Source organism: Balaenoptera borealis, assembly GCF_965194805.1.
Source record: "Balaenoptera borealis genome assembly, chromosome: 12".
NCBI lineage: Eukaryota > Metazoa > Chordata > Mammalia > Artiodactyla > Balaenopteridae > Balaenoptera > Balaenoptera borealis.
The window spans coordinates 32,422,544-32,446,214 of record NC_138869.1 but is presented as its reverse complement, the minus strand read 5'-3'; the positions used below and the strand labels follow the sequence as shown (position 1 = coordinate 32,446,214).

The 23,671-nt window shown below is 39.2% G+C and overlaps 1 protein-coding gene across 7 annotated transcripts in view; it reads right to left on the bottom strand.

Annotated features, from left to right (window-relative positions):
* Positions 1–23,671, bottom strand: part of FHIT (fragile histidine triad diadenosine triphosphatase) — a 1,491,711-nt gene that overhangs the window by 1,443,091 nt on the left and 24,949 nt on the right. For all 7 annotated transcript variants that reach the window (XM_082344847.1, XM_082344840.1, XM_082344849.1 and 4 more), the window contains exon 2: positions 13,103–13,151. The gene's annotated coding sequence lies outside the window, so the exon portion shown is untranslated. The remainder of the gene's footprint in view (positions 1–13,102; positions 13,152–23,671) is intronic.

Here is a 23,671-nt window from a genome sequence, read left to right as displayed (position 1 = left end):
TTCCCAAAAAGGAAGACAACTGAGATGCCAGGAAAAGTATTAACCATGTGATCATTTGACACACTCTCTCCATCATGAGAGTCATAAAGCACCCCACGAATGCTGATGCATCTCCTTGTCTCAGCAGTGAATTTGGGGCAGCATAATTTAAAGGTATCAATTGGTATGTTTTGTTATTCCTCCTGTGTATATTTTTCCCTTTCTTATCTCAAGAACGTCAAAATTCCCTTTATCTTAGGGGCATGTCCAAAAGCAGAAAGCACTAGAAGAAATCTCTAACCCTCAAAATCCAACCCCCACTAAAGATTTTTCTTTCAAAAGCCTGAACTCATGGTGCTAGACACCAGCATTTCTGGACAGGGATACAGACAAATTTCGATTGCTCTGTTCCATTTAAACTGTTCTGTTTCCTTAGATCTTGTTTACCTAAAATTGTGCTTTCCCACTATTGGGGAGAGGCTAGAGGTTTTCCAGTACCTTAAAATAGTGGAGGTTGGCACCCTATTCCCTAGCAGCAACTCTAGGGAAGTGATAGGACTTTTGAAGGGAACTGTGAGAGGATGCTGGGAAAATAAATATTGGGGCCCTGAAGCCCCAGTGAAAGATCCTGTGTCTATGTCCTTTGCATAGACACAGCAGGGTCACCTAATACTGCATGGACAAGGAGCTTCCCAGGGTGACCAGCATGGACTAAGAATCAGAAGACCTTTTCCTGAATGTTCTGTGCTAGGCAAGACCTGCAGCACTTTTGCATCAATGACACTAAGTGAGCAGAAACCCTAAACTTCACTGAGACAGCACTTCCAAAATTCAGAGGTAAAAAAAATGTAACCAAGTATGCATGCATGTGTGATTAAAATTCATTCATGCAACATTCAAAACAATTTTTCAAAATTAAACCTTTAATTCAGAATGCAAACTAGGTTTGTATTTTTAATTGGCTTGACATGTCATGAGCTCCCGAAGGACACCACACTATCAGTCCAAGTTCCCACTAGTTATTCAATATATTACAAGTCCTGCTACCTTAAAAAAGGAAAATTAACTGTAAGATAGACAGTTCCATAGCTGGTGAATACTACTGAACATTTTCAAAACATTCAAATAAAAGGCAATAACAGAATGCCTTTATTTTTTCTCTAAATAACGCCACACCCATTCATGAGACATGACTATATTTCCCTCAATGTGCTGGGAATTAATGAAAATTGAATATAAAGAAAAGAAGTGCCGTATATACAAGGCACTTTATAAAGCTGAGATTCCCAAATAATACAAAAGCATTTTCAAGTCACACATGGGATATGAAGTGAAAATGTTCTTGGAGGAAATCTTCTCTAATAATACTTATCTACTTCAGAGGGTGCTGGCAAGCTCTATTAACACTTTTAGATCTTCAAATAAAAGTCCTATAGAAATGCAAAGTATTATTATTTTAGTTCTGAAATAATTTCACACCTAGGGATGAGAAAACCCCAGGCCAAATTTTACTGCTTCTCTCCTGCCTGATAAACAAGAAATGCCACAAGCATTGGGGGAAGAGGGAGGATGGGAATCAAACAGAACAAAGACATCAAAATTTCTCCTTTACGTGAGCTCTGTATTTCCGCTAGATGTCACTTTTGGGCATTCTCAGAAAAAAAGTGAGTCCCTTTAAGGTCAGGGTTAAGTACAGGGACAATCTCCTCATTGCCTTTATACCAGATAAAGTAACAACCAGCTGAGCTGAAAAAAATTACCTTGTCCACTTCTGTGGGGCACAGTTCCTCCCAAAGCACTTGCCAAACTTAAAAATGACTGGATAAATCATTACCTGAATCACCCACCAGTGCGAGCTCACCTAAGAGGTCAAAAAGCAACTGCTTTAATGGATACCACAATTTCTGCTCAGCTACTGAGAGCACTGTACAAGACTGTCATTTGTTGCTGCTGATGGAAGTGGTGGTGGTGATGATGGTGGATGTGATGATGTAGATGATCATGATGGTGATGATGGTGACTGAAGTTCTCAAAACCTACTGATCAATGGAATCACTTAAGGAGCTTTTAAAAATACAGATTTTTGGTCCCCTCCCAAGAACTACTGATTCTGAATCTCTGAAGAAAGAACTCAAGTTTGGTTTTTACTGGTTTTTGTTTTGTTTTTTTAATGTAGCCTTTAGGATAACAACTTAAGTGATAGTGTTTGTAAATAATCTCATGATCAGGAATGCAGGCTTTGTAGGCAGACTAGCTGAAGTCTAACCCCAAACCTAACACTTATTAGCTGTATGACTCTAGGCAAAATCCTTAGCCTTAAGCCTCAATTTCGACATCTATAAAATGGAAATTCTATTACTACCTACTTCATAAGGTAGAGCCTAAGCAATTTTTTTTAAAGCATACATTAATTCCAAGGAAGACAAAAGGTTATATGTTAAAGAAAATATTACCAATCGTAATAACATAATAATGTAAATATTATATATTGATTTAAACAAAAAATTGTAATATAATTATTTTAGGAGCCTGTGGGGACCAAAAGTGGTAGGAGTGGGAGTGTCAAAGAGCTACTGCTAAACTTGATGTACCTGGAAAAAAAGTATAAGCACGTTACTTAGAAACATAGAGATAAACACCAGAAGTATCAGAGTTGAAAGTTGCAATTTGGGGGAGGGGGTCAGAAGAGAGGGAGGAAGGTCGAAGAAGGGGTTGGTGTGCAGTTTTTCACTATTTCCTTTTTAGTGCTGTTTTATTCAAACAATGTAGGTATGTTGCATTGATAAAAATAAAAATGAACTTCAAAAGATAATTCACGGTGTGCATAAGCATAAATATTGGACGTCTTTATAAACTAGGATTAACATAAAGTTTTTCAGTTTACCAAAACTTGCTTTTTTAAAAACTGATTTATATACTCCCAACTGTACCACCAAAATGTCCAGTTCATAGTAAGTAAACACTTACTATGCCCCTGGTACACTGTTAAGTCTTAGAAAGACATTTGTTGAATTGAATTGAGAATGGCAGAAATATAAAGATAGAAGTTGAAGCACAGTGTGTGCACAGAGCTTGGGAACATGGCCCCTTGGAACTGAAGTGTCCTGTGCAGCCACTTCGCACGGGGAACTCTGGTCTGAAGTGCCGGCTGCAAGGCCTCAGCACTTGGCACCCTAAGAACAAGTGAAACTAGATGAAGCACAAAGGAAAAGGAAAAAAAAAAGGTGGAGACCTTCAAGATGGCAGAGGAGTAAGACGTGGAGATTACCTTCCTCCCCACAAATACATCAGAAATATATCTACATGTGGAACAACTCCTACAGAACACCTACTGAACACTGGCAGAAGACCTCAGACTTCCCAAAAGATATATATATTTTTTTCCTTTATATCTTATTGTGAGTATGTGTATGCTTCTTTGTATGATTTTGTCTGTATAGCTTTGCTTTTACCATTTCTCCTACGGTTCTGTCTGTCCAGTTTTTTTTTGGTATACTTTTTAGAGCTTCCTATCAACATGATGCTCTGGCCAGGTGTTAGGTCTGTGCCTCTGAGGTGAGAGAGTCGAGTTCAGGACATTGGTCCACCAGAGACCTCCCAACTCCACGCAATATCAAACAGCAAAAGCTCTCCCAGAGATCTCCATCTCAACGCTAAGACCAAGCTCCACTCAATGACCAGCAAGTTACAGTGCCGGACAAGCTATGCCAAGCAAGACAGGAACACAACCCCACCTATTAGCAGAGAGGCTGCCTAAAATCATAATAAGGCCCCAGACACCCCAAAACACACCACCAGACGTGGACCTGCCCACCAGAAAGACAAGATCCACCCTCATCCACCAGAACACAGGCACTAGTCCCCTCTACCAGGAAGCCTACACAAAGCACTGAAACAACCTTAGCCACTGGGGACAGACACCAAAAACAACGGGAACTAAGAACCTGCAGCCTGCGAAAAGGAGACCCCAAACACAGTAAGTTAAGCAAAATGAGAAGACAGAGAAACACACAGCAGATGAAGGAGCAAGGTAAAAACCCAACAGACCAAACAAATGAAGAGGAAATAAGCAGTCTATCTGAAAAACAATTCAGAGTACTGATAGTAAACATGATCCAAAATCTCGGAAATAGAATAGAGAAAATACAATACACAGTTAACAAGGACCTATAAGACCTAAAGAGCAAACAAAAAATGATGAACACCACAATAAATGAAATTAAAAATTCTCTAGAAGGAATCAATAGCAGAAAAACTGAGGCAGAAGAACGGATAAGTGACCTGGAAGATAAAATAATGGAAATAACTCCCACAGAGCAGAATAAAGAAAAAAGAATGAAAAGAATTGAGGAGTCTCAGAGACCTCTGGGAAAACATTAAACACACCAACATTTGAAATATAGGGGTCCCAGAAGAAAAAGAGTAAAAGAAGGGGACTGAGAAAATATCTGAAGAGATTATAGTTGAAAACTTCCCTAATATGGGAAAGGAAATAGTCAATCAAGTCCAGGAAGCACAGAGAGTCCCATACTGGATAAATCCAAGGAGGCACACGTCAAGACACATATTAATCCCAGTATCAAAAATTAAATACAATGAAAAAAATTAAAAGCAGCAAGGGAAAAACAACACATAACATACAAGGGAATCCCCAAAAGATTAACAGCTGATCTTTCAGCAGAAACTCTGCAAGCCAGAAGGGAGTGGCAGGACATATTTAAAGTGATGAAAGGGAAAAACCTCCAACAAAGATTACTCTATCCAGCAAGGATCTCATTCAGATTTGACGGAGAAATTAAAACCTTTACAGACAGGCAAAAGCTAAGAGAATTGAGCACCACCAAACCAGCTTTAAAACAAATGCTAAAGAAACTTCTCTAGGCAGGAAACACAAGAGAAGGAAAAGACCTACAATAACAAACTCAAAACAATTAAGAAAATGGGAACAGGAACATACATATCAATAATTACCTTAAATGTAAATGGATTAAAGGCTCCAACCAAAAGACACAGACTGGCTGAATGGATATAAAAACAAGACCCATATATGTGCTGTCTACAAGAGACCCACTTCAGACCTAGGGACACAAACAGACAGAAAGTGAGGGGATGGAAAAAGATATTCCATGCAAATGGAAATCAAAAGAAAGCTGGAATAGCAATTCTCATATCAGGCAAAATAAACTTTAAAACAAAGAGTATTACAAGAGACAAAGAAGGACACTATATAATGATCAAGGGATCAATCCAAGAAGAAAATATAACAATTGTAAATATTTATGCACCCAACATAGGAGCACCTCAATACATAAGGCAAATACTAACAGCCATAAAAGGGGAAATCGATAGTAACACAATCATAGTAGGGGACTTTAACACCCCACTTTCACCAATGGACAGATCATCCAAAACGAAAATTAATAAGGAAACAGAAGCTTTAAATGATACATTAAACAAGGTGGACTTAAATGATATTTATAGGACATTCCATCCAAAAACAACAGAATACACATTCTTCTCTAGTGATCATGGAAAATTCTCCAGGATAGATCGTATCTTGGGTCACAAGTCAAGCCTTGGTAAATTTAAGAAAATTGAAATCGTATCAAGTATCTTTTCTGACCACAAGGCTATGAGACTAGATATCAATTACAGGAAAAAATCTGTAAAAAATACAAACACATGTAGGCCAAACAATACACTACTTAATAACCAAGAGATCACTGAAGAAATCAAAGAGGAAATCAAAAAATACCTAGAAACACATGACAATGAAAACAAGACGACGCAAAACCTATGGGATGCAGCAAAACCAGTTCTAAGAGGGAAGTTTATAGCAATACAATCCTACCTTAAGAAACAAGAAACATCTCAAATAAACAACCTAACCTTACACTTAAAGCAATCGGAGAAAGAAGAACAAAAAAACCCCAAAGTTAGCAGAAGGAAAGAATCATACAGATCAGATCAGAAATAAATGAAAAACAAATGAAGGAAACGATAACAAAGATCAACAAAATTAAAAGCTGGTTCTTTGAGAAGATAAACAAAATTGATAAACCATTAGCCAGACTCATCAAGAAAAAAGGGAGAAGACTCAAATCAATAGAATTAGAAATGAAAAAGGGGAAGTACCAACTGACACTGCAGAAATACAAACAATCATGAGAGACTACTACAAGCGACTCTATGCCAATAAAATGGACAACCTGGAAGAAATGGACAAATTCTTAGAAATGCACAACCTTCCGAGACTGAACCAGAAAGAAATAGAAAATATGAACAGACCCATCACAAGCACTGAAATTCAAACTGTGATTAAAAATCTTCCAACAAACAAAAGCCCAGGACCAGATGGCTTCACAGGCAAATTCTATCAAACATTTAGAGGAGAGCTAACACCTATCCTTCTCAGAGTCTTGCAAAATATAGCAGAGGGAGGAACACTCCCAAACTCCTTCTACGAGGCCACCATCACCCTGATACCAAAACCAGACAAAGATGTCACAAAAAAAGAAAACTACAGACCAATATCACTGATGAACACAGATGCAAAAATCCTCAACAAAATACTAGCAAACAGAATCCAACAGCACATTAAAAGGATCATACACCATGATCAAGTGGGCTTTATCCCAGGAACGCAAGCATTCTTCAAAATAAGCAAATCAATCAATGTGACACACCATATTAACAAGCTGAAGGATAAAAACCATATGATCACCTCAATAGATGCAGAAAGGGCTTTTGACAAAATTCAACACCCATTTATGATAAAAACCCTACAGAAAGTAGGCATAGAGAGAACTTACCTCAACATAATAAAGGCCATATATGACAAACCCACAGCCAACGTCATTCTCAATGGCGAAAAACTGAAACCATTTCCTCTAAGATCAGGAACAAGACAAGGTTGTCCACTCTCACCACTATTATTCAACATAGTTTTGGAAGCTTTAGCCATGGCAGTCAGAAAAAAAAAAGAAATAAAAGGAATCCAAATCAGAAAAGAAGAAGTAAAGCTGTCACTGTTTGCAGATGACATGATAGTAAACACAGAGAATCCTAAAGATGCTACCAGAAAACTTCTAGAGCTAATCAATGAATTTGGTATAGTAGCAGGATACAAAATCAATGCACAGAAATCTCTTGCATTCCTATACACTAATGATGAAAAATCTGAAAAAGAAATTAAGGAAACACTCCCATTTACCATTGCAACAAAAAGAATTAAATACCTAGGAATAAACCTACCTAAGGAGACAAAAGACCTCTATGCAGAAAACTATAACACACTGATGAAAGAAATTAAAGACGATACCAACAGATGGAGCGATATAGCATGTTCTTAGATTGGAAGAATCAACATTGTGAAAATGACTATAGTATGCAAAGCAATCTACAAATTCAATGCAATCCCTATCAAACTACCAATGGCATTTTTCACAGAACTAGAACAAAAAATTTCACAATTTGTATGGAAACACAAACGATCCCAAAGAGCCAAAGCAATCTTGAAAAAGAAAAACGGAGCTGGAGGAATCAGGTTCCCGGACTTCAGACTATACTACAAAGCTACAGTAATCCAGACAGTATGGTACTGGCACAAAAACAGAAATATAGATCAATGGAACAGGATAGAAAGCCCAGAGATAAAACCACACACATATGGTCACCTTATCTTTATAAAGGAGGCAAGAATATACAGTGGAGAAAAGACAGCCTCTTCAATAAGTGGTGCTGGGAAAACTGGACAGCTACATGTAGAAGAATGAAATTAGAACACTCCCTAACACCATACACAAAAAGAAACTCAAAATGGATGAAATACCTAAATGTAAGACCGGGCACTATAAAACTTTTAGAGGAAAACATAAGAAGAACACTCTTTGACATAAATCACAGCAATATCCTTTTTGACCCACCTCCTAGAGAAATGGAAATAAAACCAAAAATAAACAAATGGGACCTAATGAAACTTAAAAGCTTTTGCACAGAAAAGGAAAACATAAAAAAGACGAAAAGACAACCCTCAGAATGGGAGAAAATATTTGCAAATGAAGCAACTGGCAAAGGATTAATCCCCAAAATATACAAGTAGCTCATGCAGCTCAATATCAAAAAAAACAAACAACCCAATCCAAATACGGGCAGAAGATCTAAACAGACATTTCTCCAAAGAAGACATACAGATTGCCAACAAACACATGAAAGGTGGCTCAACATCACTAATCATTAGAGAAATGCAAATCAAAACTACAATGAGGTATCACCTCACACGAGTCAGAATGGCCAGCATCAAAAAATCTACAAACAATAAATGCTGGAGAGGGTGTGGAGAAAAGGGAACCCTCTTGCACTGTTGGTGGGGATGTAAATTGATACAGCCACTATGGAGAACAGTATGGAGGTTCCTTAAAAAACTAAAAATAGAAGTACCATATGACCCAGCAATCCCACTACTGGGCATATACCCTGAGAAAACCATAATTCAAAAACAGTCATGTACCACAATGTTCATTGCAGCTCTATTCACAATAGCCAGGACATGGAAGCAACCTACGTGTCCATCGACAGATGAATGGATAAAGAAGATGTGGCACCTATATACAATGGAATATTACTCAGCCATAAAAAGAAACGAAATTGAGTTATTTGTAGTGAGGTGGATGGACCTAGAGTCTGTCATACACAGTGAAGTTAAGTCAGAAAGAGAAAAACAAATACTGTATGCTAACACATATATATGGAATCTGAAAAAAAAAAAAGGTTCTGAACAACCCAGGGGCAGGACAGGAATAAAGACACAGATGTAGAGAATGGACTTGAGGACACGGGGAGGGGGAAGGGTAAGCTGGGACGAAGGGAGAGAGTGGCATGGACATATATACACTACCAAATGTAAAATAGATAGCTAGTGGGAAGCAGCCGCACAGCACAGGGAGATGAGCTCAGTGCTGGGTGACCACCTAGAGGGGTGGGATAGGGAGGGCGGGAGGGAGATGCCAAGAGGGAGGAGATATGGGGATATATGTATGCGTATAGCTGATTTACTTTGTTATACAGCAGCAACTAACACACCATTGTAAAGCAATTATACTCCAATAAAGATGTTTTAAAAATTTGCATAAAAAAAGACAGCACTATCACCTGGGGTAATTGAGGGGAATTTAATGAAGGGTGTGGGCAGGGTTAAGGGAAACCAAGAGACAACAGTACCCTGGAGTTAGCAGAAATAGACTGCTAACTTAAAGGGGCAAAAGGAAGGAGCAGTTACCAAATAGTAGAAAAAAGCTGCAGCTGCAGAAGAGAGGCCCCCAACAACAACCCTGGTGGCCTTCCTTAGAGGAATACAGCCACTGTCAACCCGCAGTGCTGCAAGGAAGGTAGGGGATAATATTCCAACCTTGCATTCTCCGATTTTCACCCAGTGCCTTCCTTTGGCTACTCCAGTGGAAAGCCAGAGAGCAAGGGAGCCCAGGGAATGCTGACAATAAGTCAGCCTCCTGGGACACACAGCATTTCAGAGGAATGAGAGCTGGAGGCACAAACAGAGAATTCCAGCACAAGCACTATGCAGAGTTTTGTTTCTATTTTTGTTTTTTTAATTTACCTCCCTTTCCTATTCAGCGTCATAAAATAATCCTTCGATTTTTCAATCTGTTTAATAAATATAAATAGCATGATATTAACAATAATAATAATACATTGATATTACACAGCACTTTAATTTCCTAAGCACTTTCACATATATTATCTTTACGTCATCCTCAAAACAGCCCTACGCAGTAGATAAGGCAAGGGTTACCCTATTTTACAGGTGAGGAAAACTGAGACCTTAAGAAAAGTTGGGTTTCTTGCCCAGAGTCATAAAGCTAGCAAGCAACAGAGCCCAAACTAGAAGGCATGTTTCCTAATGCTTCAGCTAAGGTTCTTTCCACCATACAATGTTGTCGAGCTATTTATTCACAGTAGGAGTGAAAAATTGATGTCCCTGTGAAAAAACCAGCTTTGTTCTAGGCACTGCACAGAACAGAGAAGCAGTCAACAAACAAGACACAAGGGGAAATAGGGCAAATTTGCCCATTCCATTCTCGGGAAACCACAAGCAGTGCCACAGACCTAAGTAACTGAGTTTTCAATCACATTTTACACACCATTGAAAAGAAGGTGTTCAGTAGGGCAAGAAAAGTGTTCAAAAGAGCAATAAAAATTCAGGCAAAAGTATAAAAATATTTAAATAGTTTTGTTTTGGGATGCTGGGATAAGTAGAAGGAAATCACAGCCCCTTCACAATACCCATGCCACAAAGAGACCAGGGCTCCAGAAATTGGAAGGATGACCTCTTTGCTTCTCTTCTCAATTCCAACTCTACCCCCACATATACACATATCCTTTGAGAGCTTCGAGAAGCAGCCAGAAGTGACTTCTTTTTACCAAACACAAGAGTAGTGGAGAGTCCAACAAAATAGCTCACTTTTGAAATAATAATTGAGAACTCTTCACCTTATGTCATCTGCTGCAAAACGTTCAGCTACTTATAATATGATGGAAGAAAGTAGTGAATGGTATTTTTACTGTAAACCTCCAAACACACCCCACTTATTCCAAATTTAGCTCCCTAACGTGTAAACTACTCTATTAGGGTTCTGTGATTGCAAGTAACAGAAACCAATTGACTAATTTAAGAAGGATTATGGGAAGGAAATTGGAGGCTCGGCAAATCCATGGAAGACTGGAAAATAAGGGCTGAACACCATCAGTGACCAAGACAGATGTGGAAGCTGGGAAATGGGAACTGCTACAGTGGTCTCATGGCAGGTACTGTCAGGGCAGAATGCTGACTGGGAGAAAGGAGAATCCTTTAGCTCAAGATTCAAATTCCAAAGAAGAAGCACCCATTAACCAAGCTTGTGGTTCATGCACCTATCCTTACGCTGACTGTAGGGCCCTGAGTAGGGTCCCCGGGTACAGTTCCACTACTGTAATTACTTCAAAAGAAAATAAAGTGCAGTTAAAAAGGGAAAACATACATGACAGGAAAAAAAGGTGAGAGGGAAGAAGTTCCTCTAAACTTAATAAGGTTTTCTTCAAAAATTCCTCAATCTAACTAGTAGCAATAGATCACTCACTTAAGACTATATTAATTAGTAGTTGCCCACACACAGCCAAAGATAGTGTTTACCCTGACACCAACAAAACTTCAACCTGACAACTTTTTACTTACAAAGGCCTCACTTCTCATATTACCTGAAAGTTATCTTTTCATTTGATTCTTAAAGCCAAAGCAGAATTTGCCCTTCTTTAGTAACAATATGCTCATTTTTGAAACATTATCCTTACACTTCCAAAAAGAACAGACTCCTCAAAATATCTAATGAATAAATCCATAAGGATGCTAACGCTGATGATGATGATGATGATGATGATGATGATGACAGTAATATTAACAAGGGCAGCAACAGCTAATATCTACTGAGTAGTTATCATGGACCAGGACCTGTTCTAAGCCCTCAACACATAATAATTCATTTAAGCTCCACAACCTTAGGAGCAAAATAGTTTTATTTCCATTTCACAAAGTAGGAAACTGAAACACAGAGGGGGTGAATAACTTGTCCATGGTCCAATAGCTCATAAAAGTCAAACCAGAACTAAATCTATGTCTGACTCCAGATTACCAGAATAACAAAGGGTTTTCAATAAGAGTAGAGGAAATAGACTGTACCAGTGTGAAAATACTTTCCAAGAAGAATGAGAGCACCATAACTGTACCTAAAGATCTCAAGGTTCTGAAGACTGCTACATCATCACTAACTCCAACAGTTTATGAGAATTTATTTCTAAAAGCTATCAAGTACTGCTTTATCCCAAGATGTGGCTCAATGGTCCAGAGATGTGTAAGTTATATGGCTGAATATAAGAATTATCTACTTCTTAAGATATTTTTTTCTTCACTAGTGGCCAACCATTACAGAAAAATTCCAAGCCAACGAGCTTTCATGCACCAGAGTTTAATCATCCCAAAGCAAATCCCCAAAACAATATTTTTATAGCTCATGTTTTGATTATTCAAAAGGGGTTTTCTCCAATTTCCCTGTAAAATTCCTTTTCACCCTCAAAATAAATATTAAAAATTCAGCTCCAGAAGTAGATTTGTCATAAAGTTAGGAATAACTTAAAATATAAAGTAAATCAAAATGGCTTTTCCAACTTTAACTAAAGTGGTTACGGTCATGATTCCTGTAATAAAAATGACAGAAAAAAAAAAACCTAAAATTGTCAAAAACATAATTGATGATGAAAACAAATGTAAAATTATGGCATATTTCACCCTGGCCACCAAAGACTCTTGATGAAACTGCAGCCCTATAATTCCCCAGAATGAATTCTTTAAATTAAAATACTTCATGCAGAACAGAAATTAAACAATGAATCAAAGAACAATGCTGTACAGAGGTATGCTTATAAATATACCTAGGAAAGAGGAAACAATTACATTTTTCCATGTAAAAAGCAGCTCGATTGTAATGTTTCACAGGAGGCTGAGTAGGTACTTTCCCCATTGCTTCAAACTTGGAAGTTCATTTCCTTAACTCACTTAGCGTCCAAAGTGACTGGGTGGAATGAAATTAGCTACACCAAACTGGCTAACTTTCTCCTTTCTACAAAACTAGCTCTTCCACACAATGGCACAACTGACTTTAATGATAAATTTCATCCAACGCAATTGAAATGCCACTTTGAATTTTATCTTAAATGCTTTATTTGGCCAGCTGGTTTTATTTAACTATTGACCAGAAGTGGTACGAGTGCATTCTTTTTCCATCTAGCATTAATCTTAGTAAATTTAGCTCCATTGGAATGTCTGAACTGCTGAGAAGAAAGCAAAAGTCAGCAAGCATACAATTGCATTTGGCTACCCTCAGCACATCATTTTATTTCCTCCTGCTCTCTGCTAACTATTGCTCAGCACTTTTGCCTACGAGGGAGGACAAGCAGGTGGTTAAGGAAGTTGTCCTGTCAGCTGTATCTTTAATCCGAGTGTTTAAATCTCTGAATAAAAGAAAAATCAATGTTGTAAAGGCAATGTTTGTCAAGGCCATGTAATAAATACACTTACCTTTACAGACTGTTCTCAATGGATTTCCCTTCTTTGCTGAGCTTCAAAGCTACAAAGAGATAAAAACGAAAGCACTGAGTTATCTGCGAGTAAAACAGCAAACGTTTTCTCTCCACGTCTCTAAGTAGAATTTCCATATGCCATGGTATGTGATGCTAGCCAAATAAACCACTGATAAAACTTTGTGCCTCATACCTCCTGTACAAGAGGTCAATGAAAGACAAAGTCATAAACTGAAAACGGCACACACATCTACCCAGAATCGACTCACACAAACCTGGCCAGATCTATAGTCAAATCTTTTGGGGTGTGAACTCCTCAACAGAACGGAGGAGTGCAGAGATGAAATAGCTTATAAAGTGCAGAGATGAAAATCAAATTAAACATTATGCAGCACACCAGATTTGACCGAGCATTTTATTTTCTTACATCTTTTAGCGCCATCTTTCTTGCACACTCTATTTTCATTTCCCTGGGAGTTTTACTTGGGGGAGCCTATTCCATTCATATGGAGTGCATGGCCCTCCCAATCCAGACCTCACCACTTGCCCCTATGAGTAAATGTGTGCAAGCTTACACATACAATCCTCCTTCCTCTAGGTAGAGTGTAGCCTTCTCTCGGTAGTGAGAAACTCATAAAACAGAGGAAGTCAAACTTGGCATTTCAAATCAAATCTAGGCATGTTAAATTAAGCTCCCTGCAACCAAAACATACAATGTGCTGACCACACACAAGTCAATATGATAGGAGATGTGGTAAACTATAGTTGCCAAGCAACAGTAATAACTTAAGGTTTCAAGGGGCTGATTCTATAGTAGTCCAACATTACTCATATGTTGACTCCATAGTCAAAAATAAATGGAATATGCCTATTTCTCTCATTCATGGCTAGGTCCTAACATCTCTTAAGGTATAGTAGTTGGGAATGGTCAACTACTTCATGGTTTTCCCATGTTTCTTTTTTTTTTTTTTCCCTTTAATGTCCTAAGTAACTGCTTTAGCCCCTACTGGGTTATTTCCCTTCACATCCCCCTATCCCACTATAGAACCCATTACCGCTGATGCACGACCACCAAAGAACAAGGCCAGACTTGTGGGCTATGATGTAAATCTTGGAATATTAATGCAGGAGATAAGGCCCCTCCATAGGACACCATCAAAATTTCTCCTTCCCCCTGTGTTATGTGGATTGCAATAGAGTTGGGGGAAATATAATTTGGGGAAGACTAGATAAAATAGTGTAATACTACATTTTATAAAGTCTGAGAGATTTATGGTCTGACAACATAGAGATTGAGCTGTATCCGTTTCTATTTCAAACACAAAGAAATGCTAAACAAAACATAGCTCAAAAGAAAGGGAGGGAAAAAAAAAAAAAAAAGAAAGGGAGGGGACCAATATGAAAAAATAATGAATGCAAATTTTCTAGAATGAAAGACATGAATCCTCTTGAAAAAGCATACCAAGACCTCAACACGATAAATAAAAGCAAATCTACAGGTAGATACAACAGAAGGAAACCGCAGAACACGAGAGATAGAAAGAAAGCCTTAAATTCAACCAGAGAGAAAAAATAGACTCCTTGCAAAACAACTTGTCATAAGCAAAAATAAAAGCAAGACAGCAGTGGAATGACATGTCCTAAGTTCCAAGTGAAAAAAAGTTCAAGGAAAAATCTATAGCCATGCTAAACCAATTATCATTCAAGAATGAGAGAAATAAGGACATTTTTCAGAAAAAAAAATATTATTTCCTGCTCACAGTAGTTTACTTTTGCTGAAAGGAATACTAAAAGATATACTTGAATAATAAGGAATTGATCCCAGAAGGAAAGAGGAACAAAAAGCAATAGTGAACAAATAAATTAACAAGTATGACAGTAAATCTAGTAAATTCAAAAATAAATAATGGGTATTGGATAATAATTACTAAACCCTGCTTGTTGAAAACCTACAATAGCAATAACGACCAATTTTTAGGGTTTGCAAATAAGATGAAATGAGTGGTTGGCCACAATCACATGGAATAAAGGAGGGGGGAATGAATTGTTTAGGAGAAAAAGAGACTGACTAAGTTGTTAAAAATATGCATTACAGCTACTGATGAACTTGTTAAAGGTAACTAGCATTTCTTTCTCTATGTACATAACCAAAGACATCCTTTCATGTATGCTAAAAGGGACATGTACAAGAATGTTTCTAGCATCAATGCTAGAATGGCAAGAAATACTGAAAACAGAAACAGGTATTAACAGTACAATGAATAAACACATTTTTATAGATTCTTACAATGGAATATTACACAGCTTTGAGAAATCAATGAATCAGTTACACACATCAACATGTATGCCTTTCAAAAATATGATGTAAAGCAAAAGAAGCAAGTCACAAAAGACTATATATATTATTCCGCATATAAGATGTTCAAAAAGGCAAAAATAAATACTATCTCGTTTTGAAATATTACATATAAGTGGCAAAAACTATGAAGAAAAGCAAAGGAATGAATGATTTATACAGAATTCAGGCTATATTTACCTTAAGAGTGAGGAAGGAGACTGTAATGGGGAAACGGTCTAAGAGGATTCTGGAATATGGTAATGCACTATTTCTTGGCTTGGGGGCAGGTATCTGGATGTTCAGTTTATTATTTTCTTTAAACTATAGATATACACATTCAAAATTATTTTGTATGTATATTCTATTTCACAATTTAAAAACACGTAAGAGTAATCACCAGAAGAACTGAAGTATCCAAACCAGTGAAGGGAACAATCTAGAGAACAGAAAACTCAACCAATTCTCTTTCCATACAAGACTGGAATGGGATGGAGAAAAAAACAAAGGAAAACACAGTGAATAGAAAACACAAATGAAAATATTTAAAATAAGTTCAAATATGTCAGTAATCAGAGTAAGTGGGTTAAATGCATGTCAAAATAAAATTTTTTCAAAATGGATTTTTTTAAACCTTGCTATGTGATGTTTATAAGAAACACATCTAAAACAGAAAGAGATTTTGAAAGGACAAGTACAGAAAACTATATACCAAGCAAATAGGAACCAAAAGAAAGTTGGTGGAAGTAAGTTAATATTAGGCAAAATACAAGTTAGTAATAATAAAATAGGCATTTGCATTCGCTACGTATTGCTACAAAGCCAACTACCTAAGAATTAATGACTTCATAATAATAATTTATTATCTCTTATGGTTTCTATGGAACAAGAATCCTGACAGGGTGCAGTAAGCCGACTTTTTTCTATGCTACAGTGCCTGAGGCCTCAGCTGGGAGCCTTGCAAGTTGGGGCCTGGAATCACCTGAAGGTTCATCCCCTCAAATGCCCGCCAGTTGCTGAGGGTTAGCTGAGACTTCAGCTGGGGCTATCAGCTGAAACACCTCCTTGTGGCCTCTATCTACATGGGGTGTGCCTCTCGTCACAACATGGTGGCTGGGGTGAAGCTGTTACCTTCAGGGCAGTGTCCGTATACTCCAGCTGATGAGGCCTCCATGGTCTGGGACCCATGAAGACTGCAACCACTGCCATTAGGTCACAGAGGTGGGGACGGGGGAGAGGTCCGCTGCTACTTCAAGGCCTGGGCCCTGCCAGTGGGCGGCCGAGGCAAGGGCTCTGGAGCTCTGCAGACACAGCCCTAGGCCTGTCCCTGGGCCCCCCAGGTCACCTGCCGGCCCCGAGGCCGGGTTCCGGAGGGGCCTGGGGAGAAGGCCGCGACCCGCCTCTCACCGCACTCTCTGCCCAGAGGACAACCGCTAGGCTGACTGGGCAGGACCTCTAACTGCCGCGCTAACGGCTCTCGCGCTAACGGCTCTCGCGCTAACGGCTCTCGCGCTAACGGCTCTCGCGCTAACGGCTCTCGCGCTAACGGCTCTCGCGCTAACGGCTCTCGCGCTAACGGCTCTCGCGCTAACGGCTCTGCCCCTTTTACAATGTAAACGTCATTGAGGAACTGAACGAAGAACTGTTCTGTGGACTGAGACAGAATTCAGTTTGGAGTCGGTTAAGAAATAAGTGGAAATCATTAAAATGAAGACAGTAAGGACAATATTAGACACGTTTGGGTGTGAAGAAGAGGAAAGAGAGTAGCAACTGGAGGACAAAATGCTGAAAGAGGGTTTCTTTGTACAGTTCGTAAACAGAAAAAACCTGAGCATGTGTCAAGGTGATGAGCAGATCCAGTTGAAACTAAGAGGCTGAAAGCAGAAGAGTAAGAAAGGGTAGCCAGTACTGAAGGTTCGTTCCCAGAAAGGTAAAGGGACAGGTGGTGGGACTGGTCTTAAAACAGAGCTTTGTTGTCTCCTTAATCATAGAATGCCTTGTGACAGGCATGCATGCTATTGTCTTAAATTATTACCTTCTCCTGTGTTTATATTTTATGACCTTAATGAATGTCTAAGCTCTTTAAAACCTATGGCTTTTATTGCTTAAACCAAACTCACCCTGCCCAGGCATTGTGAGCCCCAGACTCTATGCTAGCACTAAATAGTCATTCAGTCAATACTTGTTGAATAAACAAGCACAGCTGACCCTTAAACAGGATGTTTGAACTACACTGGTCCACTTATACATGGATTTATTTTTCAATAACTATGTACTACACTCTTCGTGGTTATTGAATCCACAGAATCTCGGATATGGACATACATATGGAAGGCTGATGATAAGTTATACACAAATATTCAACTGCTCGGCGCCCCTAACCCCCTCCGTGTTCAAGAGTCAGCTGCACAAGTGGATTCCACAGTCTTTGTGTATACCTCTGGCACCCAAACATTTGTCCGTATATGTCTGCTAGATATCTGAAGTAGGAGCAGGTCAGGATCAGAAAACTCTCGCTCTAGTGCCCAAAGTACTAATCTCTGGACAAAAGTCAAGAATAGCCACTCAAACTAGTCCTCTCTTTCCCATGTTTACCTTGACCCCAAAATCCAAAGACCTAAACTTCTACTGGCCATGAAAACATTTTCACCTGCAGCTACAATGCACTATACCTTTTCCCAGTTCCCCTCATGCCTAACTCATCCCCATTTTGTTGTAGAGCAGGTGGACTCTCTAACCTTCATATGACCTTCTGCAAGACACAGATTAGATTTAAATGAATCCAAAGAGGTTTAGGCTTCAGCTGCTCCCAAAAGACATAATCACGGAGGCAGAGCAATACAGGCCAATAACACACTGATTTATCTTGGTGGTTTTCCAGAGCATAGCTGCCCAGAAAACCTTTATCAACACCAAGCCCTTCACTCCATTATCCAGCCTCCAGGTAAATACTGGTCTGAATTTAAACAAACATCTTTCTCAAATATAAAAACCTCCTTTGACTGTGATTTATCTTCCCCCAGTTAAAACCTATCTTTGGGAACCATCCAACTGCACCTTCCTTAAGGCAACATTGCCTGGAACTGAGAGATTTGCATCCACTGCTGCATTCTGCAGCCCTCACCTGACTTGACTGCCACATTAAGCGACTGGTTATTGACCTTTAAGTCTTTAACAATTATGTATATACCTAGGAAAGAAGTCTGTTCACTCAGGAATGAAGACAAGACACAAGAATGAAGACAGTGAATAAATTCAGCCCTCATTTCTGTTCTTATGCTATGCTCAGTGAGCTGTTGCTGCAGACGAATTATTGCAGCATTCTTTCAAATGATAGCCAATTTTCAACTAAGAGAAGATTCTTAAACCTTTTTCTACATATCCGTGAAAACCAGGCAGCTGGAAAACATAGCCTTGGTTAAACTACCTGATGATAAATGAATATTTTAAACACATGAAATTATTTGAGAATCTGCAGACTGATTTAAACCCTCACAACAAACAACAGAAAAGATCCCCCAAACCTGAGACTTCTCAGATGTATTCCCAGAAATTTTATTTCAGTTTATATGCATGTATTTCTTAAAGAGTAATTTTCAGAATTTGTGAAACTGATGTATTTAGAGTTGAGATCCGAATATTCCTTAGTTTTGTTATTCATATGGATAACTGATCAATATTGTCAAAATGTAAGTGAAAGTCTTTCCAATAGACCCTAAGTTCAACAAAGATACAGACCACATCTTTTTTTTTTTTTTTGGCCAGCACCTCATTTTTATTTCAAACGAAAGCATCGAACGTCTGTAAAAGAACCTCTTATAGGTGTGGTGATTCAGACCACACCTTTCTTGCTCCTTGTTGAATCTACATCCTCTAGGCCAGTGTCAACATACACCCAAGGAAATTTGCTTAAAGGAATATTATGTTTGTGCTATTATTGAAAACATTGAAAATTCTTTACTTGAGATTAGCTTTTTATTTTTGTTCTTTCTTTCTCATTTTCTTAATTTGTACTCTAGGTTTTTTTAAGATGAAAAGATATCTCTCTACAGAAGTCTACACTTCTGTGGCCTGAGACACACACAAACACACACATACACACACAATATAACACAACTCATCCTCACCACACCTGTTCAATGCTGTAATATTTGCCAGGCATTGGAAAAATAAATTTGCCAAGTAGCATGAGCCCTGGAAAATCATTAGGTGACATCTGAGGAGCAGAATACCAGTCAACCAATAATTAGCATCTTAATATGCAGAGAGTTAGAGACAAATCAAATTCCATGAAATCTCGGGGAGCGTGACCCTGGCCAGGTTGGCGCCCTGGCTGTGGGGGAACTCAGTGGCTTTGTCTGACCGTAAGACAGGGCTGGAAGTACCGTGGCTAGTCTAATCCTAGGAGGAGACACTCTGACAACGTGACATTTGCACAGAGATGCCCTAACGTGGCCCTAGTATGTTTTCTTAGAATGAGATGACATTTCAAGTCAAACATCTCTGCTCCCAATAGCACAAACCCTCCCCAAACTCTAATAACCTGAATTTGAGACAAAGAGGTTCATCTCAGAGAGAAACTGAGGTTGTATGGATGTAACATTAAAATAATCAATTTTTAAGTAAGGTTAAGCCAGATATTCAGTGTTTAGCCTCATTCGTTATCATTCCAGAATTTCATAGACCTCAGATCGCCTTAGTCTAAAAAACAGTTCTCGTTTGAGCAAAACCCTGTTCCTGGAGTATCCATAAGGATACTTTTCAATGAACATGGAATCTAGTTACAAAATTGTGCTACCACGAGGTATGGCAAGTGAGTGTCAGTGCATTGTATCCTCACCAAACCCCTGCTGCCTGGAACTGCTGTCCACATGTGCATCCATCCAAGGATGCAGGGCTACTGCTGTTACTGCTGCCTCCAGCCTATCTAAGGTCACCTTTCTTACACAGCTGGTTCATTCTAAAGGAAGAAACAGAGAGGTTGGAGAACACCAATTCCCCATTTGGTTTCTGCAGTTGTCTACGTAATTTGGGGAACTCACCCTTAAGAGGAGTCCAGAATGAAGGGCCCCACCTCCAAACAGACTGCCAGTCCTCAGGGTAAATGCTCTGCCTCTACCATGTGGCCTGCATGTGCCTGGTTTCAATCTGCTTCCACCCTAAGCCAAGGGTGACTGTTCTGCCAGCCCCCACTCCACTCCACTACAGGGTCTGGCAGCAGGCTCCTGGCCCAGTGCTTGAATGGCCCAGTGACGTCACTGCCGAGAGGGAGTCTGGTTGTGCCCTCCTCTGAACTCTCCATCTGGAAGATTCTCTGGCCTCCTTCCCTCTCATTTTTAATCTGATAGACACTGCTGGACAGGGAAACTCAGAGCAAACCAAAGTTCATCTTCCCTTCCCTGCTTCTCAGCTGGCATAATCACAGGGGCAGAACGAGGTTGGCAGGGACCAGGATGCCAGGAATTAAATGAGGGTCCCTGACCATTGGACCACATTAGTCCTGCCTTCCAAAGTCTTAATTAGTCCTCCTCCGCCTGGCACACCCACTTGCCTTTGGAACCCAGAGAGGTGGCCGGGTCAGATGCCATGCTCACAGCAAGTACTCAACAAAATATTGGTTGAGAATGGCAGCCACAAACGCCTGCTGGCTCACGGCTTTGCAACAACAGTCAGTTTTGAGGTCTGGGCCCCAGCAGCAAAATTTCTGCTCCTCTTTGTAATGCAGACAGTTCTAGCAGCGATATTCAGCTACCAGCTCAATTTGGAACCAAAATGATCTTAACAAACAGTGGCAGACTTGACAGACAGGCTGTTGAGCCTGGGGACCAAAACAAAGGACCAAAAGAAAGAGAAAGGAAGGGTTGATGGTAAGTGGAAGAGAGGAAAATGAACACTGCAAAGAGAATTGAGCAGGATTACGGGGCTAGACACCTCAGTTCTACAGGTCTGAAATGAGCGGGGAACAAAACAACAGACTCAAGAGATAGAAACAATGGGTGGGGGGGAGTCACAGAAAGGGGACAGAGAGGCATCTTTTGGGAATTCTGATGCTGGGACAGACTCAGGGCTAGCAGTGGAATAGATGCAACAGTAAGTAACATTTGAGAGGTTTCAAAAGACAATGAGTCTTAATTCTGTCTTGTTTTGCCCTTCTTAAACTGTAGTGACACACCAAAATTTGCTATTTTTCTAAGAGGACGTTGACATACAATGGAAACTCTGAATACATTTTTTCCCTCTGCATTCATTAACTCTGGCCCTTATCCACAGGCCTATTGCAGACTAAATTGGATTTTGGATCACTGGTACTGAGGCACTGCAATTAATTAACAATAGAAACATAATATTTATATCCAGGCCTAACAACATCTGACATTTAAACTATTCTGCCAGTCAGGCAAATTCCATTCGACAAATTTTCATTTTAATGAACATGACAGGCCACAGTTTACATGATAGGCCAAGAAGCAGAACAGAGTTGATCTCTTGGCATGTGCTTTCAAGGCCTGGCCATGCTGCAAGAGAAACAAACTGGGGAAACTGTCAGAATAATAGAAAGACCAGGTCCCCAGTTCCGCTCAGACAGACCAAGGATACGTGCCCCCCAACAAAGATCCTAGTATGAAACTATCCTTGTTTCCTGTGCAAGCTCAAAGTGAAACACCTACTGCCCCTTATGATCCACTGGATAATTTTTCTGTCTTTGGGCTGCTGACATTTTCTTTGGGGTACTAAAATCCCTTAGTCCTTCCTAATTAAAAAGTGATAAACGTTTTGCAAGACATCCAATAATGTGCAAAGTACACAAGAGTTGGAACTGATGCAGCTTTTTCAGTTGGCACAAGACTGGCCTTCCGTATTCTGCCAGATGGTGTATCTCAGTAAGTCCCCAATCCCTGACTCAAGTGAGGGGCACTGTCAATATGATGCTGAAGAAGAGACTTTTTAAATGCTATCTTATTTTGCATTGTACTAACACCAAAGGCCTAACATTTTTTTCTTGCTGAAACTTTCATAGTTAAAGAAGTTTTCATTTTTCTATGACTCATTATTCAAGCAGACAGAAGATGGTACACATGAGGAGAAAAATTCCATCCCCATAAGAACTGTGTAAATTTGTTGAAAACCAATATCAAAGACCAGATCTCCTAGCCTGAACTCCTATCACTCCTGTATGGATTACTGGTCTAAAGGATGCTGGGTGACACAGTGTGGATTTCTCCAAACCCATCTACACTACCCCAAAAATGTGGATATAAAGGACAGAGATGAAGATGGAAAATGTAGAGAGGACAAGGCAGTTAGAGAGAAGCTTAAAAGATGTGAGAAACAGATAAAGTCAGCGAAAAACCAACAGCAAATTGTCAACAGGAGCCCTTCTTATTGGAAAGGCCATGTATTTCTATTTCACATATTTAAAACACTCTTTATCTCAGCTTTTACATCAATTTAAAAGAACTGAAATAAAGTTCCTCTTTTCAAGTAAAGACTTCTTTGGAATATGAATTTGGTTCCAATCTCTGCAATTGAAATAGCCACCTTCCCAGTGACTTGTTTTCAAGCAATGGCTCTGAATAGATCCAAAATGATAACTATGCTCCATGTCACTTCTAGATATGGTCACGATACTAGAACATTAAGTCCTGAAAGGATAACAGCATTTCCATTATTATAACCAGATTTAAAATCAGTAAATTTTCAGTCAAGTTGATAACATGTATGTAGAGTATGGACACACACACAGACACACAAACACAAGTTATAATAACAATCAGGTTTTTGAGTTCTTTACATGCATCCCCTCACGTATAACAAACACTATAAGTACTATTATGAACCCAAATACACACTGAGGAGAGGGCGATTAGAGTTAACTGATTTCCCTAAGAGGTGAAGTCCAAGGTCACAGGCAAGTAAGTGATAGAGGTGAGGTGCAAATCCAAGCCTGCCTCCCTCCAGAGCCTGTGCTCTACACAACCCAGTGGCACATGACGGCATCTGCAAGGGAGACAGCATGAAGAAATTGATTTCTTTTGGCAATAGTCAAAATATCTTTTAAATATCAGGTATAAAGCATTTTCAGCCCACCAGATGCTTATTTAATTTTGAAAAATCAATTTTTATGAAGCTGCTCTGAGAAGTAGTTTCATGTTTGTTAATGCCTGGTTATATTCTTGAAAAAGTAGAAGCCTTACAGCAAAAACATACATTTCTTAAAGTCAGGAAGAAAAA